This window comes from Pan paniscus, chromosome 1 (assembly GCF_029289425.2).
Source record: "Pan paniscus chromosome 1, NHGRI_mPanPan1-v2.0_pri, whole genome shotgun sequence".
Classification (NCBI taxonomy): domain Eukaryota; kingdom Metazoa; phylum Chordata; class Mammalia; order Primates; family Hominidae; genus Pan; species Pan paniscus.
Window position 1 is genome coordinate 104,683,666 of NC_073249.2, and position 16,953 is coordinate 104,700,618.

At 42.9% G+C, this 16,953-nt stretch overlaps 1 pseudogene; it reads left to right on the forward strand.

Moving 5' to 3' along the window:
• Positions 1 to 11,285: 11,285 nt before the first annotated feature.
• On the forward strand, positions 11,286 to 16,127 carry LOC134730734 (uncharacterized; annotated as a pseudogene).
• The last annotated feature ends 826 nt before the right edge of the window (positions 16,128 to 16,953 follow it).

The following is a 16,953-nucleotide window of genomic DNA, read 5'->3' on the forward strand; positions in this document are numbered from 1 at the left end:
CTTAATAAGGATCAATTGTGATATGCTGTAAGTTGATTCCCCTTCCCTAGTTCACATCTATATGGCCAACAAGATCAACCTTTAGCTAAAGACATTAGCCTTGAGGCTAATGTCATTAGAAGTTCAAATTAACGCAACAGTACCAGGTTGGTCACTGTTATACTTTGTATCACTTATTTGGGCTAATTGATAACTAAATGGAACTGGGTATTTGTTGACAACATTTCATGCTTAGGGATGAGATTTACTGAAGTAATTGATCCGAATTAAAGCATATCCACTAAAACAAAATATCCTAACCAGACAAATCAAAGTTGGTAAAATTTTAGATTAAATACCTTGAAGCAGTATTAAATTTGTAAGTATTGTGTACTACATTGGTTTTAACATTGTTTATTATATAATTCAGGGACTAAAAGGATAGGAGAAAATTTAAAGCAGTATTAAATTTGTGTCTGTGGACTGGCATTCCCTGTTGGAAATATTAACATAAAAAGTAAGAAACAGGAATAGAGAATGATCTAGGCAATATTTTTCTAAAATTAGATGAATATGAATATTTTCAATCAGTATGTATTGCATTGCAATCAGCATGTATTAAAATCACTTTAATACATGTTGGCTAAAGTATTAGCAAATCCACTACAGCCTAATAACTTGACCAATAACAACAATGCTTTTATATAGTGATAAACAAATGGCATCTTTTGGATTTCTTAATTTGTCCAAATTCAGCTCCTACTGATGAGATTCCATTTAAGACACCTTGCAGGGGCAGACCTTTGCTATCCATGAATGATACCTTGGCTCACCTGGACTCTCAGACGCTTCCAAGGCACATCTGTCAGGCATGTCCTCCACGTCTTGGAAGTTTGCCGAGTTTGAGTTGCTGTCATGCTTGACCGGGCTGACTGGAGCTGGAAAAGCGGGTCACTCCCACCCGAATATTGAGCTTTTCGGACCGGCTTAAAAAACGGCGCACCACAAGATTGTATCCCGCACCTGGCTCGGAGGGTCCTACGCCCACGGAGTCTCGCTGATTCTATCCTGTTCTTCCTTGCTTTATTCTTCCAACGCTTATCATTTTACCTGACTTATTTTTCTGGGCTGTTGTCTATTCCTCCCCCTGCAGCCCATGCTCTATGAGAGCAAGGATTTATGTATTTTGCTCACTACTATATCCTCAGTGTCTTGTCTATTCCTGGCACAGAGTAGCTGCTTAATAAATAATTTACTGAATGAGTGAATACATCCACAAAAGTAGTGATTATGAAAATTGGGTCATAATTTGAAAAGTGGAAAGTAAGTTACTGTAAGCTGTGATGTGCACAGTGGCTGTGGCAATGTGGTGTAGCACAGTCTGGGAGCTGCAGATGAGAGAGATCTGGATTTGAATCCTGAGTCCACTACTTCCTAGTTATGTGAACTTCGGCAAGTGTACCTAACCTCTCAGTTTTATCATCTGTGGAACAGGTAGAATAATACCTCCTTCATAGCATGGTGAAAATTAAATGAGAAGATGTAGGAAAAACCTGGCATATAATAGGTGTTCTATGAACGTTAACTCTCTCTCTTCTCCTAAAGAATATATACACAGTGGGTAAGAACTGCAAAATAATTGGGTGTTTCAAAGACAGGGATGATGCACTTTTATAAAAAAATTTTAATACACAAGTCCTCTCTAAGCATGGATATATATATAAAAACAGTGCCAGACTAGGAGCATGGAGACCTGGGTTCTGGGTTCACCTCTGATACAGGCTGTGTGACATTAAGCAAATCCTAACCTCTTGGGACTGTCTTTTCATCTGCAAAATGAAGAGGTAGAATTTAGTAAGTTTGAGTCCCATCAATGCTTAAAATTCTATAATTCAGAAAGGCAGGCCATTCTACCTAGTTTCATCCCACTTTAGCTCAGCCTTACTCAGATAGGCTGGCCAGATGTTTCTAATCTTACACATAAAAGACTCTGGTATTCAGAGGCCAAAAGAAACTGGACAATTTAAGAAAAGTACTAAGGAGATGAGTTTTCCTTCTGTCTGATTCTTAAACAGCTACATGACTATTATTCAAACTTAAGAAAACAGGAAAAGAAAAGCAAGTATGCATATTTAGGTTTGAATCAACTATGTGAATATTTAGCCATGAAGAAAAGTGTGTTTTTTTGTATGTGTTTTATTAATTATTATTTGTACAACAACCAAAAAGTAGACGTCAGCAGTTTTCAACTGTAACTATAACCTTGTACCATGTGGCTGTGGGCCGAAGTGCAGGAGGGAGTAGCTGGAAGGGAATCTGGCTAGAGCCTTCCCCTGCTCTGGAAAGCTCGTGGCTTTGTTTTTTTCACATTGCTACACCGAGACGGAGGAGAGGAGGATGTTTGGGTTTACAGGCCACCAGCCACTGTCAGCAAGTTTGTAGCCCCAGCTTCACTTCCCTGAAAGGGCGGGGGAGTTTCAGCTGCCCTGGCCTCCCTCCATCAACTGAGCCACAGAGGATTCAAATACCCCATCAGTTGCAAGGCCCTGACTTTACCCAGCTGAAAACTGACTATCTCATCTGGGAAGGGTCAGTTAAAAAATGACAGAACTGCCTAAAGTAAACAAAGGGAACAACCACAACAGAAACTTTCTCTGCAATGTTTCCTTATAATTACCGGCCCGTCCCACCAGGGCTCTGGCTTGAGTCCCCATCCACTCTCCCTGTTGCCCCCACAGGACCTTGTTTGAGTAAGCCCTAGCTGACCTGAGGATCGCCTCCCTGTCTACATGCCTCTGTCCCGCCCTCTCCATGGAGGGGAGGGAGACTCCCGATTGCAGGAAGTTTTGAGAATGGAGTTTGAGGATTGTCAGGCAAAAAGACCCTCTAGAGCTCATTCATTAGGACCCCTAATAGATGAGTAAACAGCTTAAATGAAGTGCCTAAAGTTGAGAGCAAGTATGGGACAGAACTGGTTTTCTTCTTGCTAACCGAGTGCTCTTTCCAGTAATCATATACCGTTGTAAGGGACTAAAGATAAGGAAACTAACATTGAAGTTCTTTCTCCACCTTTTCATTCTAACCAAATCCTACTTTGTTGGACTTTTACACTTTATAGATAGGCTGGGCATGGTGGCTCACACCTGTAATCCCAGCACTTTGGGAGGTTGAGGTAGGTGGATGATGATGTCAGGGGTTCAAGACCAGCCTTGCCAATATGGTGAAACCCCATCTCTACTAAAAATAAAAACAACAAAAAAATTAGCTGGGTGTGGTGGCGGGCGCCTGTAATCCCAGCTACTCAGGAGGCTGAGGCAGAGAATTGCTTGAACCCGGGAGGCGGATGTTGCAGTGAGCTGAGATCATGCCACTGCACTCCAGCCTGGCTGACACAGCGAGACTCAATCTCAAACAAAAACAAAAACAAAAACAAAAAACAAAAACAGAAAAATACGCTTTATAGATAAACATATTTTAAATTTAGACTTAAGGACAAGGACTAAATCTTACACTCTGTGTACCTTGTTCGTACTTCAGAGTTCATGAAGTGTGTTCATGGTCAGCAGCCAAGTAGAGCGGGTTGGACATTTGCTTCAGAGTTGAGCAAGCCTCAGAATCCCATCTCTGCACAGTCTAGCTGTGTAAACTTGTAGGCAGATTACCTACTCTAAAACTTAGTTTCCACATTTGCAAAAGGGGAACAATAATAGCTCCACCTCATTATTTTGTCATGAGGATTTCATGAGATGATACATCTGCACTGATTTTTGCCCAAATCAATTGTCTAGCATCTATTTCTGTGATCTGCTTCTGCTGTGTCCTGAATCAGTCTGCTGTGGTCTGATAGGTTGCACATTCTCAATGGGAGTGAGAATTGATCTTGGGGGATAAAAAACAACTTAATTTTTTAAATGTACAAAGTGCAGATATACATACAATGCATAAACTGATATCACAATATATCTGCGTGTATTAGGGCTCTCCAGAGAAACAGAACTGATAGCATATATTATATATAGATACACAGAAATAGATTTATTACGAGAGATTGGCTCATGCAATTGTGGAACCTGTGAAGTCCCATGATCAGCTGTCTGCAAATTGGAAGCCCAGGAAAGTCAGTGGTGTATTATAACTCCAGTCCAAGCCAGAAGGCCTGAGAACCAGGAGAGCCAGTCCTGTAGGTCCCAGTCCAAGTCCAAAGGCCCCAAAACCAGAAACACTACTGATATCCAAGGGCAGGAGGAGATGGATGTCCCAGCTCCAGAAGAGAGAGTGAACTTGTGCTTCCTCCACCTCTCTGTTTTATTCAGGCCTTCAAGGGATTGCATGATGCCCACTCACACTGCCAAGGGTGATCTTTTACTTACTCTACCAATTCAAATGCTAACCTTTTCCAAGAACACCCTCCCAGACACACCCACAAATAATGTTTTACCAGTGATCTCAGCAATCCGTAGCCCGCTAAAGTTGACACACAAAATTAACCATCACACTATGGTACCAAAATTTGATAGAGGAGAGCAATTTTTAAAAACATCTGAAAAGCCTCCTTAGGAAGGCAATAATGAAAAGAAAAGGGTTGAGAAATATTGTGATAGGTGATGAGGCTGCAATTCCTGTAACAGAAGGAACATAAGGAGACTGGATTGTGAGGAAATGGAGGTAGTCACAGTTGATTATTTGACTGAGAAGTAGACTACAGAGAGAATTCCGATGAAGCAAACAAATTATGAGCACTTATTATGTGCCATGAACTGTGTGAAACCCTTTCACATTTGTTAGCAAAGAGCTTCTCCTTTAGTAGTAATGTACATATTCCTTGCAGAAAAAACAGCGACATTTTCCATTGAGACAGTAGCGCACCTATCTCTCCTCTGCTTCAGCAGCCTTTATGCTAATTACTGTTTTGGAAGTAACTCCTCATTCACTTTTTGCAACATAAGATAATGAGAAACACAGCCCAGATTTTGTTTGTAGAAGCTCCTTTCATGGCAGCCTTTCAATAGTTTGAGTAATTTAAAAGATGCAGCTGTAATCGTGACTAACTCATTAAGATGCTTGATGAGCATCTTAATGAGTTAAAAAACCTGGACATTTTTAACGCACTTTTGGAAAGAGGCAAGAAAAATATAAGAGTGGGAATAATCCAAGGAAAACATTTCAAGTCTTTGAACAATAGACCCTAGAATTTCCTTAGCTTGAGATAGGTTAGGACAAGAAAACAGAATGTTGCTTAAAAGAAGCCCAGTGATCATTTGTGTCTACTTGCAATTCTGGAATATGACTTTTGTTTGTTAGTTGGTTCATTTTGACTTAAAAAGTGTTTTTCGGCCAGGTGCGGTGGCTCACACCTGTAATACCAGCACTTTGGGAGGCCGAGGTGGGCAGATCACAAGGTCAGGAGATCGAGACTATCCTGGCTAAAATGGTGAAACCCCGCCTCTACTAAAAATACAAAAAATTAGCCAGGTGTGTTGACGGGTGCCTGTAGTCCCAGCTACTCGGGAGGCTGAGGCAGGAGAATGGCATGAACCTGGGAGGCGGAGCTTGCAGTGAGCCGAGATCGCTCCACTGCACTCCAACCTGGGCGACAGGGGGAGACTCTGTCTCAAAAAACAACAACAACAACAACAACAACAAAACCCACAACATTTTTCTTTGTTCTCTCTCAGTACTCATTAAGAATTTACTACTGCGTCTTTAAATTTTATCTCAGGCAGATCAATGCTATGTATTTGTCCCCTGTACTTGATCCCTGTGCTTTCCTTCTCTCCTACTTTCCTACTCTTGTCATGAGTGCTGAGGCAGGGATGATGTTGGGGTGGAAAGCTGAAGGGCGAAGATGAATGAGCCACAGTGTCCACTTAGAATCTACAGCCAACTCTTGGCAGCTTATCCGTGGTAATTCTTGTTTCAGCTTCTTGTTGACTTTATCACCCACTCAATGTGCTTAACTCTATGATGGATGTTATCACCAGCTCTGTTTATTCACAATGCCAAGAACACCAGTGGAACAGGGAAATATTCAGGAAAACCCACTTTATGGTGTCAACTTGACCAGAAAACAAAACACAACTCCATCATTGCTTTATTGAATTTGGCATCGTTCTAGAAATAAACTATCATTTATATTTTGTCAAACAAAAAGAAGAGGAGAAGAGATTTCAAAAGCATTGCTTCTGGGGAGGGTCTGGATCAAAGGTAAATGTGTGACTTTAGGTGACAGAAAAGCATCTCCACTCAGATGCATCCAACTTTGAGGGGGCACTGACTACAGGACAGTAGAGACAAGGGACACTCATGAACAAGCAGCTTTTCCAATTCTGGGTCCTTTTCAAACTGTAGTATCAACATATATTTTTAAGTTTCATAAATTCTTGGAACATTAAACATATCCATTCAAACAGTTCTTTCAATATGGTGGATATTTGTAGGCTGCCCTGGAAATCAGAACACCTTGAATTTAATTCCTGCTATGACATTGGCTGACTCTGTAACTTTCACCTTTTTTAGTTCTTCAAGATGATATAAATAATGGAAAACATATAGGACTCTAAAATGGTTGCAACATAGGTTCAAATCTGACCCCTACCACTTGTTAGCTTGTCAACATTGGATAAGTTATTTGACTTCTTTGAGCATCAGTATCTTTATTTGTTAAATGGAGATAAAGATATCTTTCTTGCAGGAATGTTGTATGGATCTAATGAGATCATGTATGCAAAACACCCAACACATAGTTGTCACTTTATAAATGGCTGTTCTAGTAGCCATTTGCATAGAGATGGGGAAAGGCTAGGTGACAAAAGGCATGGGCATTCTGAGCTCATTAGTTGATAGGGCTTCCTTAACGTCACAGCTTTATTAGAGAAGGAGGAGGATACAGCCCAGCCACATAGGAACTCAGGCCTGTTTTATTTCCGCAGGATCTGGTCACCACAACAATCAGAATGTGCAGGGGTAAGACTAAGGAAGAGAGAGAGAGGAAGAATGGATGGTGGGGGGGGTGGCGGCTCTCTTCTTCCTGGCGGCAGAGAATCCCCCAGTATTCCTTCAGTTGCAGAAACTAAATGGAAGGCAAATGGCTGTCTGCTTGTGGTGCATGCACCAAGACAAACTACTAAAGTGTTTCCTGCCCAGTCCCCACAGGTGTTGCTTCTCAGCTTTGGATAAGTCCTCCAGCAAGTACTTTGTTGAAAGCGAGAAAGGCAGCTGCATAACTCTCCAGTCCACAGAGCTGACAAATCACTGTGTCATCAAAGAAGAGGGAATCATGGGAAGAGGGTGCCTGTGGTTCACCCTCTAAGGCAGGGAGTCAGGAGGCTGTGAGGTGGCACATTTGATTCTTGCTCATTAACATAGTTTATCTTTGTGTCCTCCTCCTCCTCTTTGCCTGCTTGCCTGTTCCACTGGGTAAGCAGCAAGTGCCTACTCAAATCATTATTTATCAAATGTGTACTATGTTCCCAACATTCATTCAATACACCTATATTGAAAGACTTTTATGAGAATAACAAAAATAACAAGATAGATTCAGAGTAAGATTCAGAGACTGAAGCAAGTCCCCATATAGTAATCACATGTTCAACTAGTTGTTAAGTGGTATATATAATACATAGAAACCAACCGTGGAGGACCTCAGGGAAAGGAGCCAGGAAGCTGAGGAAGGCTTTGGAGAGAAGATGACATTGGAGCTAGGCCTTCACCCAAAATTCCATAGGTGTTGGTCCATTTTGCATTGCTATAAAGGAATACCTGAGACTGGGTAATTTAAGGGGAAAAGGGGTTTATTTTGGCCAGGACTGGTGGCTCACATCTATTATCCCAGAACTTTGGGAGGCTGAAGCGGGTGGATCACTTGAGGTCAGGAGTTTGAGACCAGCCTCCCCAACATGGCAAGAGCCTGTCTCTACTAAACATAGAAAAATTAGCTGGGTGTGGTGGCACAAGCCTGTAATCCCACTTACCCAGGAGGCTGAGGGATGAGAATTGTTTGAACCTGGGAGGCAGAGGTTGCAGTGAGCGGAGCTTGCACCAGGGCACTCCAGACTGGGAAACAGAGCAAGAATTTGTCACGAAAGAAAAGAAAAAAAGAAAAAAAGAGGTATGTTTGGCTCACAGTTCTGCAGGCTGTAGGTGAAGCAGAGTGCTGGCATCTGCTTCTGGTGAGGGCCTTGGGAAGCTTACATTCATGCTGGAAGGCAAAGGGGAGCCAGTGTGTCATATGGCAAGAGAGGGAGCAAGAGAGCGGGGGGTGTCAGGCTCCTTGTAAACAACCAGGTCTACTGTGAACTAAAAGAGTGAGAACTTGCTTATCACCAAGGGGATGGCGCTAAGCCATCCATGAGGGATCTGCCCTCAAGATCCAACACCTCCCATTGGGCCCCACCTCCAACATTGGGGATCACATTTCAACATGAGATTTGGAGGGGACACACATCCAAACCATATATCACTATGGGTCAACTATATCACTATGGATCCAGGGGAGGATGGGATAGGGGAGGGGAGGCAGCAAGGGCATTATAGGCAAAGGGAAGTGCACATATGAAGGTGAAGAGGACATGAGCCCACAGCATGTCTGGGGACTGGCTGGTAGCTTGATGTGCCTGGAACAAAGGCTATGCAATCCTGGGCAGCAGCAGGGGGAGAGGTAAATGTGGTCGGAATGCCAACGATTTTCCATGCCAGTCTGTCCAGTTTGGGCTCTAACTGTAGAGAATGGGGAGCCATTGGTGAGTTTTAAGTATGAAGTGATGGGTTTATACTTGTATTTTGGACAATCCTGTGGGCTTCAGAGTACTGAATGGACTAAAAGAGAGGCTAAAAGCTGGGAGACAGTTAAGAGCTCACTGAAATTGCCAATGATGTCAAATGCTGCAAACTCATCAAGGAAAATGAAGACTGAGAATGAGTTCATTGCATTTGACAGTTGGAGATCTTTGGTGACATCTAAAAGTAATTTCACTATAACGACTGAAGCAGAAGCTGGATTACTAAGCCAGTGGTTCTCAAAGTGTGGTCCCTAGATCAGCAGCACTGGCATCACTTGAGAATGTTATAAATGTAAATTATCTGGCTCAACCCACACCCCTTTCAAAACTTTGGGAATGAAGCCTAGCAATTGGCATTTTTACAAGTCTTCTGGATGATTCTGATAAATGCTAAAGTTTGAGAACAACTAGCCTAAATGACTCTTCATCTCTTCCCCAGACGTTCCTTACTCTGATGACACCTGAATTATTTGATATTTCCTAAGTAATCATTAATATGGTTTCTCAGTTATCTGCATAAATTGTTCCTGTCAGTCATGTGCAATATATGTACAGTCTCTGCCTGGTAATGTTGAACTCATTGTTCAAGGCCTAACTCAAATGTCACCTCCCTAGGAAGTCTCTCCAATTTCCTCCAGGCAGCCCCCCATGGATACTTGTGCACATATTTATGTCATAAAATGTATTTTATTTGTTGTGTTGATTTGGTTTACTATCTTCCCTACTAACTAGAAGCTCTTCGGGAGTAGGGACTGCTTTATCGATCTCTATTTCCATATTGTTTTTACATCTTAAGTGTTCAATAAATGTAAGAAGAGGAAGCTGTAATAAATTGCAGAAATAAAAACAGCAAGGGACAAACCACTGTTTTAAGAGGTTTGGAAGTGAAAGATAAATTTGAAATAGAAATACAATAGAAAATGTGTGTGTGTGTGTGTGTGTGTGTGTGTGTGTCTGGAAGAAAACTGTTGGCTGAGGGATTAAGCCAGTAGAGAGGGAAAGATGAATGATGAGACAGTGGGAATCAGTGGGTATTGAATGCAAAATGGTCCTGGAGAAGGCAGAAGGGAATTAAATCAATGGCCAATGCTGAAGAATTAGCATTGAAAGAAGGAAAGACTCTTTTTTTCTGAGATACAACACAAGGAAGTAAAGGTGGGTACATAAGTGATGAGTTGTGAGGTTGAGATGGGAGATGGTAGGGAGTCCTTAGATGGCCTGTCAGTGTAGAAATGGTGAGGGCTAGGGAAGGTTTTGCAGGGGAGGTGATATTTGAACTAGGAGATGTCTTTAGTGAAGTAGGAAGTGAAGCCTTTTGCTGGGAAGAAAATGGGGAACAGAAAGAAGGAAAGAGGCTACAGCAGAGAGGTGAAGACTTGTAAATGCTAGGGAGGGGATTGGAGAACAACAGCAGGGGATTCTTTTGGGCTGATCCATCTCCCTGATTCAAGACAAAGAAAGAGTCCACTTATTCATCCAATTGTGATTGGCAATAAAAGAAGTATGGAGGGATTGTCCCCAAAGGCTGTCTTTGAAATAAGATGGACAACTTCTGGATACAGATCCCAATACTAATATAGAAAGTATTCTAGCTCTATATATTAATTAAGGCTGGAATATTTTGCAGATAATAACAATGCTATGTATGGCAACTATGTACAACAAAGGAAAATATTTATGGTATATGAATTGCCTAAGAAATCTGGATAAAAACTATATGTATGTCGGCCAGGTATGGTGGCTCATGCCTGTAATCCCAGCATTTTGGGAGGCCAAGGCAGGTGGATCACCTAAGGTCAGGAGTTCGAGACCAGCCTGGTCAACATGGTGAAACCCTGTCTCTACTAAAAATACAAAAATTAGCCAGGCATAGTCACGTGCGCCTGTAATCCCAGCTACTAGGGAGGCTGAGGCAGGAGAGTCACTTGAACCTGGGAGGTGGGGGTTGCAGTGAGCCGAGATTGCACCACTGCACTCCAGCCTGGGCGACAGAGCAAGACTCCATCTTAAAAAAACAAAACAAAACAAAACTATATGTATGTCTTGATTACAACTCTGTAAGAACATACATATGAAGAACAAATGAATAAAACACATGAAAATGCTATTAGTGGTGGTATTATAGGTCATTTTTCCTTTAAATTTTAAATTGATGTTTTAATGTTTATAATTAGTTGGCAATAAATAGAATTTTTTTTCCTTGCTGGCTTTAAAAAATTTACTAGGAACACTTAGAAGAGAGTATTTCAAAATAAAAAGTTGTAAGGTGAAAACAATCAGTAGAATTGTATGAACACCTCCCATATAAGGGGCAGATGCCAGGAAAAGAAGTCCTTAAGTTGATCCAGAGTTGGAAGCTGACAAGCAAGAGGTTGGATGCCACGATATAGAAGAGCACAAAAGAGGTATATGACCTAGCCCTTGACTCACAGTAAACTTGAGAGACTAGGCTTACAATAAATGATTCGAGGATAACTTATTCAGTTATCTAAACAACAGATGGGACTGGATCACTGAGGCAGTGACCTATGGGCAGGCGGGACAATGCAGAGGTCAATTATGTGCCATCGGAGTTGATCAGATGGACCTGGGCTTAAATCCCTGTGCCACTGCTTAGCAGCTGTGTGATCTAAGACAACTTACTCAGGTTTCATTTTCTGCACTGTGAAGTAGAAATAATAATACCCACTCATAAGCTGTTGAAGCATTACAAACAATAAAGCAGGTAAAGTGCTTAATACAATGTTTGACACACAAAGTTGCCGTTATCGTTATTAACGCTTTATTGTTGCGTCATCTATGAGTATTTATGATGGAGGAAACTGATTTAGACTAGGGGCACATTGAATTCTTTGGAGAGACTTCAGGGAGGTATCTTAAGAGCCGTGAGAGAGTCTCAGGGGGCAGTGAAGACTCCCTCACTGCTGGAACAATGCTGTGGGCTCACCCTAGGCCTTCAGGAGGGGAGAGAGATGTGCAAGGAGGAACTCCATGGTGGTTCTTCTTTTGCTAGTGTTTGTGCTACTTCCCCACGTCTAAACAGGTGCATAGTACTCCAGAGCACCCTTTCATCTTCCTTTCCCACTCTTCTGTTCTGTTTTTCTTCTCTTCAACTCTTCTTACTTCCCTTTTCTCCTCAAAACCAAGTGGTGGATGGGTAAGGAACTATACTATCTTTTGTGTGTTCTAACTTTGCCGTTTTTTTTTTGTTTTTGTTTTTGTTTTTGTTTTAATCTTAAAGGTTGTCTTCTAACTTCAGCACTCAGAGTTTACATAAGTAAGCCTGGGTTTACCCTACCCACTTCTTCCCTTATTTTTAAAATATCTATTTCCCCAACCATTGTCTTTAGTAAGTACTCTAAAATGACAGTCATCAGCAGAAAAGCAAGGATTCCAGGCCATAAGAGTTTGATCAAGAAAGGATTTTTTGAGGTAGCTATATCTTGCAAAAGAAACAGAGGTGTGAACTGTCTGCAGGGCTCTTCTCGGCAATGAGGTGTTCCTTCTGGATTCAGATATAGATCTTAATGGGGTAAACATTCTAGGTCTTACCACCATCTGTTCTTCTTTTTCTGCTTAGACTGTTAGTACCTGGTATAAGAGGAAAGGAGGCAAAAGTGTGAAAGAAAAATGGTTGGATCAGTGGTCTGAGAAAGAGGATAAAGTAGTCATGTGACATTATTCTTAACAGAGATTAGAATGATTAAAAACAAAAACAAGTTGGTATCCAGGATATTCAGGTACAACCACCCCTCACCTGCTGATTCCAATTTCACATTCCATTCCACATTGATGAATAATAATAATGATGTACTTTTAGCTTTGTCAGAAATCCTATCTGCATATTTATAAGGTCATTATGTTTAGTTGTTGCTGATACCTGGTCTGAGTCCAGCAATTACCACCTCTGTCTCTTTGCACACACTGGTAGACATACACACCACTGATTTGTACTTTCCTATAAAATTACTCTTCCCCTTTTTAATTAGAGTGTTTTCAGAAGCAAACCCTATCGTTAAGGCCATGTATGCTTCCATTATAAATACCTGTTTCCAGCCATTAATTATCTCCCAATGAATTACTTACTTAGAAGGAGATTTTTAATGCATTTTTTTTTTTTTTTTTTTGGAGACAGGGTCTCACTTTGTCACCCAGACTGGAGTGGTGGAGTGGTGTGATCACGGCTTACTGCAGTCTTGACTTCTCAGGCACAGGTGATTCTTCCACCTCACACTCCTGAGTGGCTGGAACCATAGGCGTGCACCACCATGCCCAGCTAATTTTTGTATTTTTTGTAGAGTTAGGGTTTCAACATGTTGCCCAGGCTGGTCTTGAACTCCTAGCCTCAAGCGATCCTCCCGTCTTGGCCTCCCAAAGTGCTGGGATTACAGGTGTGAGTCATTGTGCCTGGCCTGTGCACACTTTTTATAATGGGATTTCTCTTCCTTACTTTTGATGTCCCCTCTCTCATACTTAGTTAACCATTTTGAATTCCACTTAGTAAGAAAAGTTTCCATTTTCTTTTTCTTCGGGGGACTTAGATATGATCTGCACCTAGATGGTAAGAAGATTTTCCATATTTTGAAGTAGAAACTTTCTGTATGCCTGAATCTTGCTGTCAAGAATGTCTTGGCTAATCATGAAGGAAGAATATAAGAATGTGAGTAAAAACAATTCAACAGTCCCTGAGAACAACGTCAATAAATATTCAAAATTGCATAACCATTTTAGTGACTAAAGCACTGAGACTCATCCAATAATACTGTGGTTTGATAATTACACAGTTGTGAATTTATGATACTGTTAAATTGGGGAGACATCTTGGTGCATGCAGGTCAACCCTTTCATACATCATTATATACAAAAAGTACACACCTACTTAGGAATTGAAGTGTAATACCTCCTAGCATAAAATGCTTAAAAGAAGATTTTAAGGGAGTGATACAGTGAGCATTCCTATATGAATTTTCCTGCTTATCTCAAGCATAGCAGAAGATTTGAAATTTCTAGGTAAGTTTTTTTTTTTTTTTTTTTTTTTGACAGGGTCTTGCCAGTGACTCGTAGTAGATCCCTCCGCGCGGAGCTCGGGCCGGCGCTTCTTCCTGCGGGAAACCCCTGGGTGCCCAAGGCGGCTGGGCCGAGGCCGCGGCGACAGTGGGGCGGGGCTTGCGGTGGGAGGAGGCGGCTGAGGCGGAAGGACACACGAGGCTGCTTCGTTGCACACCCGAGAAAGTTTCAGCCAAACTTCCGGCGGCGGCTGAGGCGGCGGCCGAGGAGCGGCGGACTCGGGGCGCGGGGAGTCAAGGCATTTGCGCCTGGGCTTCGGAGCGTAGCGCCAGGGCCTGAGCCTTTGAAGCAGGAGGAGGGGAGGAGAGAGTGGGGCTCCTCTATCGGGACCCCCTCCCCATGTGGATCTGCCCAGGCGGCGGCGGCGGCGGCGGCGGAGGAGGCGACCGAGAAGATGCCCGCCCTGCGCCCCGCTCTGCTGTGGGCGCTGCTGGCGCTCTGGCTGTGCTGCGCGGCCCCCGCGCATGGTGAGTATCGGGCTGAGGGGCGCTGTCCGCGGCGCCCGGGGCTGCCACCTGGGGCGACCCTTCTCCCCCTCGGTCCTTCTCTGTGTGGGAAGGCCAGGCTCGGCCGCCGGCGCGGAGCGAGGCCACTCGCTGGGTTCCCAAGAGTTTGGACATCGCCGGGGGCCCCTCCCGTGGTGCCCCGCCAACCCCCGGGGTTCCCCGCCGCCTCTGCTCCCCGCGGCCCGGGACCCCTCACACGCCTCCTCGGCAGGAGGGAGGCCGGCAGCAAGTCTCAGAAACTCCTTTTTCGTAGTGCCAGGGTGCAGGGAGGTGGGCAGTTTTGCCCTTCAGGTTCCGCGTTTCCTGGGGTCGAGCGAGAGCCGACGGCGGGCCTCGGAGGGGCTGAGCGAAGGAATGCCAGATTCTGGCGTGGAGAGCGGGGGCAGGGCCGCCAAGCCAAACGGCCTGCACCTTCGCAGCCAGCCTCGCCTTTGCCAGGGGGCGGCACATGGGCCGGGTGTGTGGGCTTGGTTTGGATGGGGACGGGGTTTTGCGGCGCGCCTGAGTTTTGACACTCCAACCCCACCGAAAGTCCGGAGGAGCCGGGTGTGCTGCTCGCGTCTTTGAAAGGTGGAGGCAGGAGAAGTAGGGCAACTGGTGTGGCTGCATGCTGAGGCACATGATTTAAAAATCTCAACTGCTGTTGTTATTTCCGAGGCGCGGAGCTCTGCTGCTGTTTCAGGCTGTGTCCAGACCCAGGAATGTGGTGTGACGATCACCAATTCCTCCAACCTGGCAGCAGCATTTGCTGCTCCTTTGGCATGGCTGGGGGTGGGGCACGGGCGGGTGAGAAAAAGTGGATACGTTAATTCAAAGGGCTTCCTTAGAAAGCTTCTTTATGGTTGGATGTTTCTAACACGGTTGGACCAAGGAAAGGGAATCAAATCATATCTTCCCCATCCCACCCACACTTTTAGATTCTACATTTCTTCAGACCCTTTAGTGGAAATAACTTGGGCTTTGGAGCCCTGCTCTGTAATCCTGGATTCAAATCCAGCTCTGCTATATGAACTCACCAATAAAATGGGAATGAAATTATCCAGCTAATAGGATTAATTAAAATAATGTATATTAAACGGATGACACTCCAAAGGTGTTCAGAAAGTCCTTTCAGGGCCGAGGCTGTGTTTTACTGCTTCTGAGATTGATGCTCCCAGTGGGATGGTGTCTTGTGCATATTTGTTGAACGGAAAGCAGCCCCTTCTTTTTCTGAGCCTAATCTGAATAAAGATTTTTACCTTCACCAAAAAACTAGTACATGAACTACATCTGTTTTCAAAGAAAAGGTTAGGAAGATGATGAGCTTCAGAAAAATATGGTCTTTGTTCATTGTTAACAGTCAGTCGACATGTCAATCGCAGATGTTTAAAAAGAGAACAAGGTTATTTATCACCCGAAAATAGTACTGGGTTGTTCAGCACCAACTGGATACTTCTTGGAAAGTTCAAATTTCGTACACGTCTAGGTCACTAAGAATTTCAGAAGTGGACCAGGAGGCTTTGTAGTGATGAAGCAGAGCTGTTGTTTCTGAAGCATTTAATAAAGAGCATATATGATGGTGTTTTTGCTTTTCCTTTTTCTTCGAGTGAAAGCTTTAAGTGTAGCTTTAGGATAGAGAGGAGTATAATCAATGAGACAGTCTGAGGGTAATAATCCTTGGTCTATCATTAACTTGTTTTGGTAAATACTTAATCTTCATGATATGTAGTCTCCTCACCTATGAAGCAGGACTAAAGGAATAATCTGCTTTAGAGAATTGTAGGGAATAATAAATATGATTGTAAAGTGATTTGAAAAATTAAGTATTAAATAATATGATGTCAGAAATGGGATTACTCTGACACATAGGGCTTCTTTTATTATAGGATCTCAGTGCATAAAACTATGCCCTCCACCTCTGCTCTGCTGAGGTGCTGCGATTATTAGCTAGCTTTTAGGTAGTCAAGTTGAGTGTTAGTCAAGTTGACTCAAAGGATAGGATTTAGATATTTTGATTTTTAGACAGGTGTTCTTTAGATGCTAAACTAATGCAGTAGAAGAGATTTAGAAGCCTGTTTCTTGGTACAAATCTTAAATCTTCTTAGAGTCTACAGTGAAGGCTTCTTGAATCCTCTTTATTATTGTGTTTTGCTAAGGTACCAATTACAGCACACCCTTCTAAACTTTTGAGTGTTCCTGTGTTTGGCTTGTGGCCAATTGTTAATTTAAACATCACGGAGTTTCTAAGGCAAGGAGATGTTAGCAGTATGTCTGATTGTCTAAACAGCTATCCAGGACCATCCTCTTGCTCCTTGTTTTCTTTTGCTTTGCAATGGGAAGTGACTCCCTGATTTTGCTGCCTGCTAGATAATTTCTCAGCTGAATTCTTCTCTTGCTTAAACAAAATCGGAGTAATTTTCTTTCAGATGGTGATGAAATTTAACCTAAATCTATTTTTCCTTTCACTTTCTTATTATTCCTTTTTTTTTGGTGTGGTGGAGAGGAGGAGGAGAGTGATTCCTAGTCTCTCTTATTTTTCTGAATGTTTAGATTTAAAAAATATTTACCCATAACTTCTTGGGATCTCTCTGCTCCATTCCCACCCTACTGCCTCTCCTGTAGGCTTCTATGACATAGAGGAGCAA